Raw genomic sequence first — 13,549 nt, 5'->3', positions numbered from 1 at the left:
TTAGAGAGGTGTTTTTGAATAAGTGAAGAGTCTTCATTCATCTTAAGTTCATGAGTAGAGAAGTGTATGAACTTAGAAAAGAATATGAAAGTGAAAAAGCAATATTCTCTGTAACAGCATAAAGAAAAGTGTTTCAAAATTAAGAATCAAGTGGGTGCTGTGGCTTAGCTGGTTAAAGCGCCTGTTTAGTAAAAAGGAGATCCTGAGTTCAACTCTCAGCAGCGCCTTGCTTTTCTCATTGTTATATAACAAATCATTTTCATTAGGTCTTATTCCGATACAATTAAAATATAAAAATCTGATTCATTTTACTGTTGAACAGATCATCTTAAACCTTATAAAAACCCAAGTATTTTCAAGATTATAGAATGAATACTGTTATTGCAAAATGAAAAAAATACATATCTATGAGAAAGACGTAGATGAAATTTCTACCTAGATTTGAACAATATTAATACCTTCATGAAAAAAAATTGTAAAGAATTCAAGAAATGAAATTGGGTTTTATAAGTGTACCTGTTTATTAAAACATATGAATCCTTGCATAGTGATTGAGTATCTTTTCGTGTTTAAGATTACAATACATATAAAGAAGAATTTATAGCAGAAACACATTTTCATCATCAACAATAAATTATTAATGCATTTTTTACTATTAACGTTCGTGCTGTGGCTTAGTGGTTAAAGCGCCTGTCTCATAAACAGGAAATCCTGAGTTCAAATCTCCGCAGCACCTAACAGTTTTCTCCATGCTTTCCCAAAAAATTTCATCAAACAAATGGTGAATACAATTTAAGAATAAACATCTGGTTCTATGAACTTTAGAATAAGTTATCTTAAAAATTAAATAAAATGCTTGGTATTGTGAAGATTTTTGTAGGAATGCATTGACTGAAATAGGGAAAGGAAAATGACAAAGAACAAGATAGAGGTGAATGATCACTCTATTGTTGAATTCAACTAATCCATTCTTTAGCAAGGTATATTTTAAAATGATATGAACAGGGTAAACTTCAAATTAGAGAGGTGTTTTTGAATAAGTGAAGAGTCTTCATTCATCTTAAGTGTTTGAGTAGAGAAGTGTGTGAACTTAGAAAAGAATATGAAAGTGGAAAAGCAATATTCTCTTGAACAGCATAAAGAAAAGTGTTTCAAAATTAAGAATCAAGTGGGTGCTGTGGCTTAGCTGGTTAAAGCACCTGTTTAGTAAAAAGGAGATCCTGACTTCAACTCTCAGCAGTGCCTTGCTTTTCTCATTGTTATATAACAAATCATTTTCATTAGGTCTTATTACGATACAATTAAAATATAAAAGTCTGATTCATCTTACTGTTGAACAGATCATCTTTAACCTTATAAAAACCCAAGTATTTTCAAGATTATAGAATGAATACTGTTATTGCAAAATGAAAAAAATACATATCTATGAGAAAGACGTAGATGAAATGTCTACCTATATTGGAGCAATATTATTACCTTCATGAAAAAAAATTGTAAAGAATTCAAGAAATGAAATTGGGTTTTATAAGAGTACCTGTTTATTAAAACATATCAATCCTTGCGTAGTGATTGAGTATCTTTTCGTGTTTAAGATTACAATACATATAAAGAAGACTTTATAGCAGAAAACACATTTTCATCATCAACAATCAATTATTTATGCATTTTTTACTATTAACGTTGCTGCTGTGGCTTAGTGGTTAAAGCGCATGTCTCATAAACAGGAAATCATGAGTTCAAATATCAGCAGCACTCAACTGTTTTCTCCTTGCTTTCTGAATAATTTTCATCAAACAAGTGTTGAATACAATTTAAGAATAAACATCTGGTTCTATGAACTTTAGAATAAGTTATCTTAAAAATTAAATAAAATGCTTGGTATTGTGAAGATTTTTGTAGGAATGCATTGACTGAAATAGGGAAAAGAAAATGACAAAGAACAAGATAGAGGTGAATGATCACTCTATGGTTGAATTCAACTAATCCATTCTTCAGCAAGGTATATTTTTAAAATGATATGAATAGGGTAAACTTCAAATTAGAGAGGTGTTTTTGAATAAATGAAGAGTCTTCATTCATCTTAAGTGTTTGAGTAGAGAAGTGTGTGAACTTAGAAAAGAATATGAAAGTGAAAAAGCAATATTCTCTTGAACACCATAAAGAAAAGTGTTTCAAAATAAAAAATCAAGTGGGTTCTGTGGCTTAGCTGGTTAAAGCACCTGTTTAGTAAAAAGGAGATCCTGAGTTCAAATCTCAGCAGCGCCTTGCTTTTCTCATTGTTATATAACAAATCATTTTCATTAGGTCTTATTCCGATACAATTAAAATATAAAAGTCTGATTCATCTTACTGTTGAACAGATCATCTTAAACCTTATAAAAACAGAAGTATGTTCAAGATTATAGAATGAATACTGTTATTGCAAAATGAAAAAAATACAAATCTATGAGAAAGACGTAGATGAAATTTCTACCTAGATTTGAGCAATATTAATACCTTCATGATTTTTTTTGAAAGAATTCAAGAAATTAAATTGGGTTTTATAAGAGTACCTGTTTATTAAAACATATCAATCCTTGCGTAGTGATTGAGTATCTTTTCGTGTTTAAGATTACAATACATATAAAGAGGAATTTATAGCAGAAAACACATTTTCATCATCAACAATGAATTATTTATGCATTTTTTACTATTAACGTTGCTGCTGTGGCTTAGTGGTTAAAGCGCATGTCTCGTAAACAGGAAATCATGAGTTCAAATATCAGCAGCACTCAACTGTTTTCTCCTTGCTTTCCGAATAATTTTCATCAAACAAGTGTTGAATACAATTTAAGAATAAACATCTGGTTCTATGAACTTTAGAATAAGTTATCTTAAAAATTAAATAAAATCCTTGGTATTGTGAAGATTTTTGTAGGAATGCATTGACTGAAATAGGGAAAAGAAAATGACAAAGAACAAGATAGAGGTGAATGATCACTCTATGGTGGAATTCAACTAATCCATTCTTCAGCAAGGTATATTTTTAAAATGATATGAATAGGGTAAACTTCAAATTAGAGAGGTGTTTTTGAATAAATGAAGAGTCTTCATTCATCTTAAGTGTTTGAGTAGAGAAGTGTGTGAACTTAGAAAAGAATATGAAAGTGAAAAAGCAATATTCTCTTGAACACCATAAAGAAAAGTGTTTCAATCTTAAGAATCATGTGGGTGCTGTGGCTTAGCTGGTTAAAGCGCCTGTCTAGTAAACAGGAGATCCTGAGTTCAACTCTCAGCAGTGCCTTGCTTTTCTCATTGTTATATAACAAATCATTTTCATTAGGTCTTATTCCGATACAATTAAAATATAAAAGTCTGATTCATTTTACTGTTGAACAGATCATCTTTAACCTTATAAAAAGCCAAGTATTTTCAAGATTATAGAATGAATACTGTTATTGCAAAATGAAAAAAATACTTATCTATGAGAAAGACGTATATGAAATGTCTACCTAGATTGGAGCAATAATATTACCTTCATGAAAAAAAAGTTGTAAAGAATTCAAGAAATGAAATTGGGGTTTATAAGAGTACCTGTTTATTAAAACATATTAATCCTTGCGTAGTGATTGAGTATCTTTTCGTGTTTAAGATTACAATACATATAAAGAAGAATTTATAGCAGAAAACACATTTTCATCATCAACAATAAATTATTTATGCATTTTTTACTATTACCGTTGGTGCTGTGGCTTAGTGGTTAAAGCTCCTGTCTCGTAAGCAGGAAATCCTGAGTTCAAATCTCAGCAGCATTTAACTGTTTTCTCCATGCTGTCCGAATATTTTTCATCAAACAAGTGTTGAATACAATTTAGGAATAAACATCTGGTTCTATGAATTTTAGAATAAGTTATCTTAAAAATTAAATAAAATGCTTGGTATTGTGAAGATTTTTGTAGGAATGCATTGACTGAAATAGGGAAAAGAAAATGACAAAGAACAAGATAGAGGTGAATGATCACTCTATTGTTGAATTCAACTAATCCATTCTTCAGCAAGGTATATTTTAAAATGATATGAATAGGGTAAACTTCAAATTAGAGAGGTGTTTTTGAATAAGTGAAGAGTTTTCATTCATCTTAAGTGTTTGAGTAGAGAAGTGTGTGAACTTAGAAAAGAATATGAAAGTGAAAAAGCAATATTCTCTTGAACACCATAAAGAAAAGTGTTTCAAAATAAAAAATCAAGTGGGTTCTGTGGCTTAGCTGGTTAAAGCACCTGTTTAGTAAAAAGGAGATCCTGAGTTCAACTCTCAGCAGCGCCCTGCTTTTCTCATTGTTATATAACAAATCATTTTCATTAGGTCTTATTCCGATACAATTAAAATATAAAAGTCTGATTCATCTTACTGTTGAACAGATCATCTTAAACCTTATAAAAACAGAAGTATGTTCAAGATTATAGAATGAATACTGTTATTGCAAAATGAAAAAAATACAAATCTATGAGAAAGACGTAGATGAAATTTCTACCTAGATTTGAGCAATATTAATACCTTCATGATTTTTTTTGAAAGAATTCAAGAAATTAAATTGGGTTTTATAAGAGTACCTGTTTATTAAAACATATCAATCCTTGCGTAGTGATTGAGTATCTTTTCGTGTTTAAGATTACAATACATATAAAGAAGAATTTATAGCAGAAACACATTTTCATCATCAACAATAAATTATTAATGCATTTTTTACTATTAACGTTCGTGCTGTGGCTTAGTGGTTAAAGCGCCTGTCTCATAAACAGGAAATCCTGAGTTCAAATCTCCGCAGCACCTAACAGTTTTCTCCATGCTTTCCCAAAAAATTTCATCAAACAAATGGTGAATACAATTTAAGAATAAACATCTGGTTCTATGAACTTTAGAATAAGTTATCTTAAAAATTAAATAAAATGCTTGGTATTGTGAAGATTTTTGTAGGAAGGCATTGACTGAAATAGGGAAAAGAAAATGACAAAGAACAAGATAGAGGTGAATGATCACTATATTGTTGAATTCAACTAATCCATTCTTCAGCAAGGTATATTTTAAAATGATATGAAAAGGGTAAACTTCAAATTAGAGAGGTGTTTTTGAATAAGTGAAGAGTCTTCATTCATCTTAAGTGTTTGAGTAGAGAAGTGTGTGAACTTAGAAAAGAATATGAAAGTGGAAAAGCAATATTCTCTTGAACAGCATAAAGAAAAGTGTTTCAAAATTAAGAATCAAGTGGGTGCTGTGGCTTAGCCGGTTAAAGCGCCAGTTTAGTAAAAAGGAGATCCTGAGTTCAACTCTCAGCAGCGCCCTGCTTTTCTCATTGTTATATAACAAATCATTTTCATTAGGTCTTATTCCGATACAATTAAAATATAAAAGTCTGATTCATATTACTGTTGAACAAATCATCTTAAACCTTATAAAAACCCAAGTATTTTCAAGATTATAGAATGAATACTGTTATTGCAAAATGAAAAAAATACATATCTATGAGAAAGACGTAGATGAAATTTCTACCTAGATTTGAGCAATATTAATACCTTCATGAAACAAAATTGTAAAGAATTCAAGAAATGAAATTGGGTTTTATAAGAGTACCTGTTTATTAAAACATATCAATCCTTGCGTAGTGATTGAGTATTTTTTCGTGTTTAAGATTACAATACATATAAAGAAGAATTTATAGCAGGAAACACATTTTCATCATCAACAATGAATTATTTATGCATTTCTTACTATTAACGTTGGTGCTGTGGCTTAGTGGTTAAAGCGCCTGTCTCATAAACAGGAAATCCTGAGTTCAATGCTCAGCAGCACCTAACTGTTTTCTCCATGCTTTCCGAATAATTTTCATCAAACAAGTGTTGAATACAATTTAAGAATAAACATCTGGTTCTATGAACTTTAGAATAAGTTATCTTAAAAATTAAATAAAATGCTTGGTATTGTGAAGATTTTTGTAGGAATGCATTGACTGAAATAGGGAAAAGAAAATGACAAAGAACAAGATAGAGGTGAATGATCACTCTATGGTTGAATTCAACTAATCCATTCTTCTGCAAGGTATATTTTAAAATGATATGAATAGGGTAAACTTCAAATTAGAGAGGTGTTTTTGAATAAATGAAGAGTCGTCATTCATCTTAAGTGTTTGAGTAGAAAAGTGTGTGAACTTAGAAAAGAATATGAAAGTGAAAAAGCAATATTCTCTTGAACACCATAAAGAAAAGTGTTTTAAATTAAAAAATCAAGTGGGTGCTGTGGCTTAGCTGGTTAAAGCACCTGTTTAGTAAAAAGGAGATCCTGAGTTCAAATCTCAGCAGCGCCTTGCTTTTCTCATTGTTATATAACAAATCATTTTCATTAGGTCTTATTCCGATACAATTAAAATATAAAAGTCTGATTCATCTTACTGTTGAACAGATCATCTTAAACCTTATAAAAACAGAAGTATGTTCAAGATTATAGAATGAATACTGTTATTGCAAAATGAAAAAAATACAAATCTATGAGAAAGACATAGATGAAATTTCTACCTAGATTTGAGCAATATTAATACCTTCATGATTTTTTTTTAAAGAATTCAAGAAATGAAATTGGGTTTTATAAGAGTACCTGTTTATTAAAACATAATAATACTTGCATAGTGATTGATTATCTTTTCGTGTTTAAGATTACAATACATATACAGAAGAATTTATAGCAGGAAACACATTTTCATCATCAACAATAAATTATTTATGCATTTCTTACTATTAAAGTTGGTGCTGTGGCTTAGTGGTTAAAGCGCCTGTCTCATAAACAGGAAATCCTGAGTTCAAATCTCCGCAGCACCTAACTGTTTTCTCCATGCTTTCCAAAAAAATTTCATCAAACAAATGGTGAATACAATTTAAGAATAAACATCTGGTTCTATGAACTTTAGAATAAGTTATCTTAAAAATTAAATAAAATGCTTGGTATTGTGAAGATTTTTGTAGGAAGGCATTGACTGAAATAGGGAAAAGAAAATGACAAAGAACAAGATAGCGGTGAGTGATCACTCTATTGTTGAATTCAACTAATCCATTCTTCAGCAAGGTATATTTTAAAATGATATGAATAGGGTAAACTTCAAATTAGAGAGGTGTTTTTGAATAAATGAAGAGTCTTCATTCATCTTAAGTGTTTGAGTAGAGAAGTGTGTGAACTTAGAAAAGAATATGAAAGTGAAAAAGTAATATTCTCTTGAACACCATAAAGAAAAGTGTTTCAATCTTAAGAATCATGTGGGTGCTGTGGCTTAGCTGGTTAAAGCGCCTGTCTAGTAAACAGGAGATCCTGAGTTCAACTCTCAGCAGTGCCTTGCTTTTCTCATTGTTATATAACAAATCATTTTCATTAGGTCTTATTCCGATACAATTAAAATATAAAAGTCTGATTCATTTTACTGTTGAACAGATCATCTTTAACCTTATAAAAAGCCAAGTATTTTCAAGATTATAGAATGAATACTGTTATTGCAAAATGAAAAAAATACTTATCTATGAGAAAGACGTATATGAAATGTCTACCTAGATTGGAGCAATAATATTACCTTCATGAAAAAAAAGTTGTAAAGAATTCAAGAAATGAAATTGGGGTTTATAAGAGTACCTGTTTATTAAAACATATTAATCCTTGCGTAGTGATTGAGTATCTTTTCGTGTTTAAGATTACAATACATATAAAGAAGAATTTATAGCAGAAAACACATTTTCATCATCAACAATAAATTATTTATGCATTTTTTACTATTACCGTTGGTGCTGTGTCTTAGTGGTTAAAGCTCCTGTCTCGTAAACAGGAAATCCTGAGTTCAAATCTCAGCAGCATTTAACTGTTTTCTCCATGCTTTCCGAATATTTTTCATCAAACAAGTGTTGAATACAATTTAGGAATAAACATCTGGTTCTATGAACTTTAGAATAAGTTATCTTAAAAATTAAATAAAATGCTTGGTATTGTGAAGATTTTTGTAGGAATGCATTGACTGAAATAGGGAAAAGAAAATGACAAAGAACAAGATAGAGGTGAATGATCACTCTATTGTTGAATTCAACTAATCCATTCTTCAGCAAGGTATATTTTAAAATGATATGAATAGGGTAAACTTCAAATTAGAGAGGTGTTTTTGAATAAGTGAAGAGTTTTCATTCATCTTAAGTGTTTGAGTAGAGAAGTGTGTGAACTTAGAAAAGAATATGAAAGTGAAAAAGCAATATTCTCTTGAACACCATAAAGAAAAGTGTTTCAAAATAAAAAATCAAGTGGGTTCTGTGGCTTAGCTGGTTAAAGCACCTGTTTAGTAAAAAGGAGATCCTGAGTTCAAATCTCAGCAGCGCCTTGCTTTTCTCATTGTTATATAACAAATCATTTTCATTAGGTCTTATTCCGATACAATTAAAATATAAAAGTCTGATTCATCTTACTGTTGAACAGATCATCTTAAACCTTATAAAAACAGAAGTATGTTCAAGATTATAGAATGAATACTGTTATTGCAAAATGAAAAAAATACAAATCTATGAGAAAGACGTAGATGAAATTTCTACCTAGATTTGAGCAATATTAATACCTTCATGATTTTTTTTGAAAGAATTCAAGAAATTAAATTGGGTTTTATAAGAGTACCTGTTTATTAAAACATATCAATCCTTGCGTAGTGATTGAGTATCTTTTCGTGTTTAAGATTACAATACATATAAAGAAGAATTTATAGCAGAAAACACATTTTCATCATCAACAATGAATTATTTATGCATTTTTTACTATTAACGTTGCTGCTGTGGCTTAGTGGTTAAAGCACATGTCTCGTAAACAGGAAATCATGAGTTCAAATATCAGCAGCACTCAACTGTTTTCTCCTTGCTTTCCGAATAATTTTCATCAAACAAGTGTTGAATACAATTTAAGAATAAACATCTGGTTCTATGAACTTTAGAATAAGTTATCTTAAAAATTAAATAAAATGCTTGGTATTGTGAAGATTTTTGTAGGAATGCATTGACTGAAATAGGGAAAAGAAAATGACAAAGAACAAGATAGAGGTGAATGATCACTCTATGGTTGAATTCAACTAATCCATTCTTCAGCAAGGTATATTTTTAAAATGATATGAATAGGGTAAACTTCAAATTAGAGAGGTGTTTTTGAATAAATGAAGAGTCTTCATTCATCTTAAGTGTTTGAGTAGAGAAGTGTGTGAACTTAGAAAAGAATATGAAAGTGAAAAAGCAATATTCTCTTGAACACCATAAAGAAAAGTGTTTCAAACTTAAGAATCATGTGGGTGCTGTGGCTTAGCTGGTTAAAGCGCCTGTCTAGTAAACAGGAGATCCTGAGTTCAACTCTCAGCAGTGCCTTGCTTTTCTCATTGTTATATAACAAATCATTTTCATTAGGTCTTATTCCGATACAATTAAAATATAAAAGTCTGATTCATCTTACTGTTGAACAGATCATCTTTAACCTTATAAAAACCCAAGTATTTTCAAGATTATAGAATGAATACTGTTATTGCAAAATGAAAAAAATACTTATCTATGAGAAAGACGTATATGAAATGTCTACCTAGATTGGAGCAATAATGTTACCTTCATGAAACAAAAGTTGTAAAGAATTCAAGAAATGAAATTGGGGTTTATAAGAGTACCTGTTTATTAAAACATATTAATCCTTGCGTAGTGATTGAGTATCTTTTCGTGTTTAAGATTACAATACATATAAAGAAGAATTTATATCAGAAAACACATTTTCATCATCAACAATAAATTATTTATGCATTTTTTACTATTACCGTTGGTGCTGTGGCTTAGTGGTTAAAGCTCCTGTCTCGTAAACAGGAAATCCTGAGTTCAAATCTCAGCAGCATTTAACTGTTTTCTCCATGCTTTCCGAATATTTTTCATCAAACAAGTGTTGAATACAATTTAGGAATAAACATCTGGTTCTATGAACTTTAGAATAGGTTATCTTAAAAATTAAATAAAATGCTTGCTATTGTGAAGATTTTTGTAGGAATGCATTGACTGAAATAGGGAAAAGAAAATGACAAAGAACAAGATAGAGGTGAATGATCACTCTATTGTTGAATTCAACTAATCCATTCTTCAGCAAGGTATATTTTAAAATGATATGAATAGGGTAAACTTCAAATTAGAGAGGTGTTTTTGAATAAGTGTAGAGTTTTCATTCATCTTAAGTGTTTGAGTAGAGAAGTGTGTGAACTTAGAAAAGAATATGAAAGTGAAAAAGCAATATTCTCTTGAACACCATAAAGAAAAGTGTTTCAAGTTTAAGAATCATGTGGGTGCTGTGGCTTAGCTGCTTAAAGCGCCTGTCTAGTAAACAGGAGATCCTGAGTTCAACTCTCAGCAGTGCCTTGCTTTTCTCATTGTTATATAAAAAATCATTTTCATTAGGTCTTATTCCGATACAATTAAAATATAAGTCTGATTCATCTTACTGTTGAACAGATCATCTTTAACCTTATAAAAACCTAAGTATTTTCAAGATTATAGAATGAATACTGTTATTGCAAAATGAAAAAAATACATATCTATGAGAAAGACGTAGATGAAATGTCTACCTAGATTGGAGCAATATTATTACCTTCATGAAAAAAAATTGTAAAGAATTCAAGAAATGAAATTGGGTTTTATAAGAGTACCTGTTTATTAAAATATATGAATCCTTGCGTAGTGATTGAGTATATTTTCGTGTTTAAGATTACAATACATATAAAGAAGAATTTATAGCAGAAAACACATTTTCATCATCAACAATAAATTATTTATGCATTTTTACTATTACCGTTGGTGCTGTGGCTTAGTGGTTAAAGCTCCTGTCTCGTAAACAGGAAATCCTGAGTTCAAATCTCAGCAGCATTTAACTGTTTTCTCCATGCTTTCCGAATATTTTTCATCAAACAAGTGTTGAATACAATTTAGGAATAAACATCTGGTTCTATGAACTTTAGAATATGTTATCTTAAAAATTAAATAAAATGCTTGCTATTGTGAAGATTTTTGTAGGAATGCATTGACTGAAATAGGGAAAAGAAAATGACAAAGAACAAGATAGAGGTGAATGATCACTCTATTGTTGAATTCAACTAATCCATTCTTCAGCAAGGTATATTTTAAAATGATATGAATAGGGTAAACTTCAAATTAGAGAGGTGTTTTTGAATAAGTGTAGAGTTTTCATTCATCTTAAGTGTTTGAGTAGAGAAGTGTGTGAACTTAGAAAAGAATATGAAAGTGAAAAAGCAATATTCTCTTGAACACCATAAAGAAAAGTGTTTCAAGTTTAAGAATCATGTGGGTGCTGTGGCTTAGCTGCTTAAAGCGCCTGTCTAGTAAACAGGAGATCCTGAGTTCAACTCTCAGCAGTGCCTTGCTTTTCTCATTGTTATATAAAAAATCATTTTCATTAGGTCTTATTCCGATACAATTAAAATATAAGTCTGATTCATCTTACTGTTGAACAGATCATCTTTAACCTTATAAAAACCTAAGTATTTTCAAGATTATAGAATGAATACTGTTATTGCAAAATGAAAAAAATACATATCTATGAGAAAGACGTAGATGAAATGTCTACCTAGATTGGAGCAATATTATTACCTTCATGAAAAAAAATTGTAAAGAATTCAAGAAATGAAATTGGGTTTTATAAGAGTACCTGTTTATTAAAATATATGAATCCTTGCGTAGTGATTGAGTATATTTTCCTGTTTAAGATTACAATACATATAAAGAAGAATTTATAGCAGAAAACACATTTTCATCATCAACAATAAATTATTTATGCATTTTTACTATTACCGTTGGTGCTGTGGCTTAGTGGTTAAAGCTCCTGTCTCGTAAACAGGAAATCCTGAGTTCAAATCTCAGCAGCATTTAACTGTTTTCTCCATGCTTTCCGAGTAATTTTCATCAAACAAGTGTTGAATACAATTTAAGTATAAACATCTGGTTCTATGAACTTTAGAATGTTATCTTAAAAATTAAATAAAATACTTGGTATTGTGAAGATTTTTGTAGGAATGCATTGATTGAAATAGGGAAAAGAAAATGACAAAGAACAAGATAGAGGTGAATGATCACTCTATTGTTGAATTCAACTAATCCATTCTTCAGCAAGGTATATTTTAAAATGATATGAATAGGGTAAACCTCAAATTAGAGAGGTGTTTTTGAATAAGTGAAGAGTCTTCATTCATCTTAAGTGTTTGAGTAGAGAAGTGTGTGAACTTAGAAAAGAATATGAAAGTGAAAAAGCAATATTCTCTTGAACACCATAAAGAAAAGTGTTTCAAATTTAAGAATCAAGTGGGTGCTGTGGCTTAGCTGGTTATAGCGCCTGTCTAGTAAACAGGAGATCCTGAGTTCAACTCTCAGCAGTGCCTTGCTTTTCTCATTGTTATGTAACTAATCATTTTCATTAGGTCTTATTCCGATACAATTAAAATATAAAAGTCTGATTCATCTTACTGTTGAACAGATCATCTTTAACCTTATAAAAACGCAAGTATTTTCAAGATTATAGAATGAATACTGTTATTGCAAAATGAAAAAAAAACATATCTATGAGAAAGACGTAGATGAAATGTCTACCTAGGTTGGAGCAATATTATTACCTTCATGAAAAAAAATTGTAAAGAATTCAAGAAATTAAATTGGGTTTTATAAGAGTACCTGTTTATTAAAACATATTAATTCTTGCGTAGTGATTGAGTATCTTTTCGTGTTTAAGATTACAATACATATAAAGAAGAATTTATAGCAGAAAACACATTTTCATCATCAACAATATATTCTTTATGCATTTTTTACTATTACCGTTGGTGCTGTGGCTTAGTGGTTAAAGCTCCTGTCTCGTAAACAGGAAATCCTGAGTTCAAATCTCAGCAGCATTTAACTGTTTTCTCCATGCTTTCCGAATCATTTTCATCAAACAAGTGTTGAATACAATTTAAGTATAAACATCTGGTTCTATGAACTTTAGAATAAGTTATCTTAAAAATTAAATAAAATGCTTGGTATTGTGAAGATTTTTGTAGGAATGCATTGACTGAAATAGGGAAAAGAAAATGACAAAGAACAAGATAGAGGTGAATGATCACTCTATTGTTGATTTCAACTAATCCATTCTTCAGCAAGGTATATTTTAAAATGATATGAATAGGGTAAACTTCAAATTAGAGAGGTGTTTTTGAAAAAGTGAAGAGTCTTCATTCATCTTAAGTGTTTGAGTAGAGAAGTGTGTGAACTTAGAAAAGAATATGAAAGTGAAAAAGCAATATTCTCTTGAACACCATAAAGAAAAGTGTTTCAAGTTTAAGAATCATGTGGGTGCTGTGGCTTAGCTGGTTAAAGCGCCTGTCTAGTAAACAGGAGATCCTGAGTTCAACTCTCAGCAGTGCCTTGCTTTTCTCATTGTTATACAAAAAATCATTTTCATTAGGTCTTATTCCGATACAATTAAAATATAAAAGTCTGATTCATCTTACTG

At 30.1% G+C, this 13,549-nt stretch overlaps 11 non-coding genes across 11 annotated transcripts; all 11 read left to right on the top strand.

The window, feature by feature from the left end:
• The first annotated feature begins 3,209 nt into the window (after window positions 1-3,209).
• TRNAT-AGU (transfer RNA threonine (anticodon AGU)) lies at window positions 3,210-3,283 on the top strand. The gene has a single exon. It is a non-coding gene; the product is annotated as a tRNA-Thr (tRNA).
• Window positions 3,284-5,756: 2,473 nt separating this feature from the next.
• TRNAM-CAU (transfer RNA methionine (anticodon CAU)) lies at window positions 5,757-5,829 on the top strand. The gene has a single exon. It is a non-coding gene; the product is annotated as a tRNA-Met (tRNA).
• Window positions 5,830-6,773: 944 nt separating this feature from the next.
• On the top strand, window positions 6,774-6,846 carry TRNAM-CAU (transfer RNA methionine (anticodon CAU)). Its single transcript has one exon. It is a non-coding gene; the product is annotated as a tRNA-Met (tRNA).
• Window positions 6,847-7,281: 435 nt separating this feature from the next.
• TRNAT-AGU (transfer RNA threonine (anticodon AGU)) lies at window positions 7,282-7,355 on the top strand. Its single transcript has one exon. It is a non-coding gene; the product is annotated as a tRNA-Thr (tRNA).
• A 1,964-nt stretch (window positions 7,356-9,319) lies between these two features.
• Window positions 9,320-9,393, top strand: TRNAT-AGU (transfer RNA threonine (anticodon AGU)). Its single transcript has one exon. It is a non-coding gene; the product is annotated as a tRNA-Thr (tRNA).
• A 438-nt stretch (window positions 9,394-9,831) lies between these two features.
• On the top strand, window positions 9,832-9,904 carry TRNAT-CGU (transfer RNA threonine (anticodon CGU)). Its single transcript has one exon. It is a non-coding gene; the product is annotated as a tRNA-Thr (tRNA).
• A 943-nt stretch (window positions 9,905-10,847) lies between these two features.
• TRNAT-CGU (transfer RNA threonine (anticodon CGU)) lies at window positions 10,848-10,920 on the top strand. Its single transcript has one exon. It is a non-coding gene; the product is annotated as a tRNA-Thr (tRNA).
• A 943-nt stretch (window positions 10,921-11,863) lies between these two features.
• Window positions 11,864-11,936, top strand: TRNAT-CGU (transfer RNA threonine (anticodon CGU)). The gene has a single exon. It is a non-coding gene; the product is annotated as a tRNA-Thr (tRNA).
• A 433-nt stretch (window positions 11,937-12,369) lies between these two features.
• Window positions 12,370-12,443, top strand: TRNAT-AGU (transfer RNA threonine (anticodon AGU)). The gene has a single exon. It is a non-coding gene; the product is annotated as a tRNA-Thr (tRNA).
• A 437-nt stretch (window positions 12,444-12,880) lies between these two features.
• Window positions 12,881-12,953, top strand: TRNAT-CGU (transfer RNA threonine (anticodon CGU)). Its single transcript has one exon. It is a non-coding gene; the product is annotated as a tRNA-Thr (tRNA).
• A 435-nt stretch (window positions 12,954-13,388) lies between these two features.
• Window positions 13,389-13,462, top strand: TRNAT-AGU (transfer RNA threonine (anticodon AGU)). The gene has a single exon. It is a non-coding gene; the product is annotated as a tRNA-Thr (tRNA).
• Window positions 13,463-13,549: the final 87 nt, after the last annotated feature.

Source organism: Lissotriton vulgaris, chromosome 12, assembly GCF_964263255.1.
Source record: "Lissotriton vulgaris chromosome 12, aLisVul1.2, whole genome shotgun sequence".
NCBI classification, from domain to species: Eukaryota; Metazoa; Chordata; class Amphibia; order Caudata; family Salamandridae; genus Lissotriton; species Lissotriton vulgaris.
Note: the sequence above shows the minus strand (reverse complement) of the source record. Positions and strands in the feature narration are given on the sequence as shown.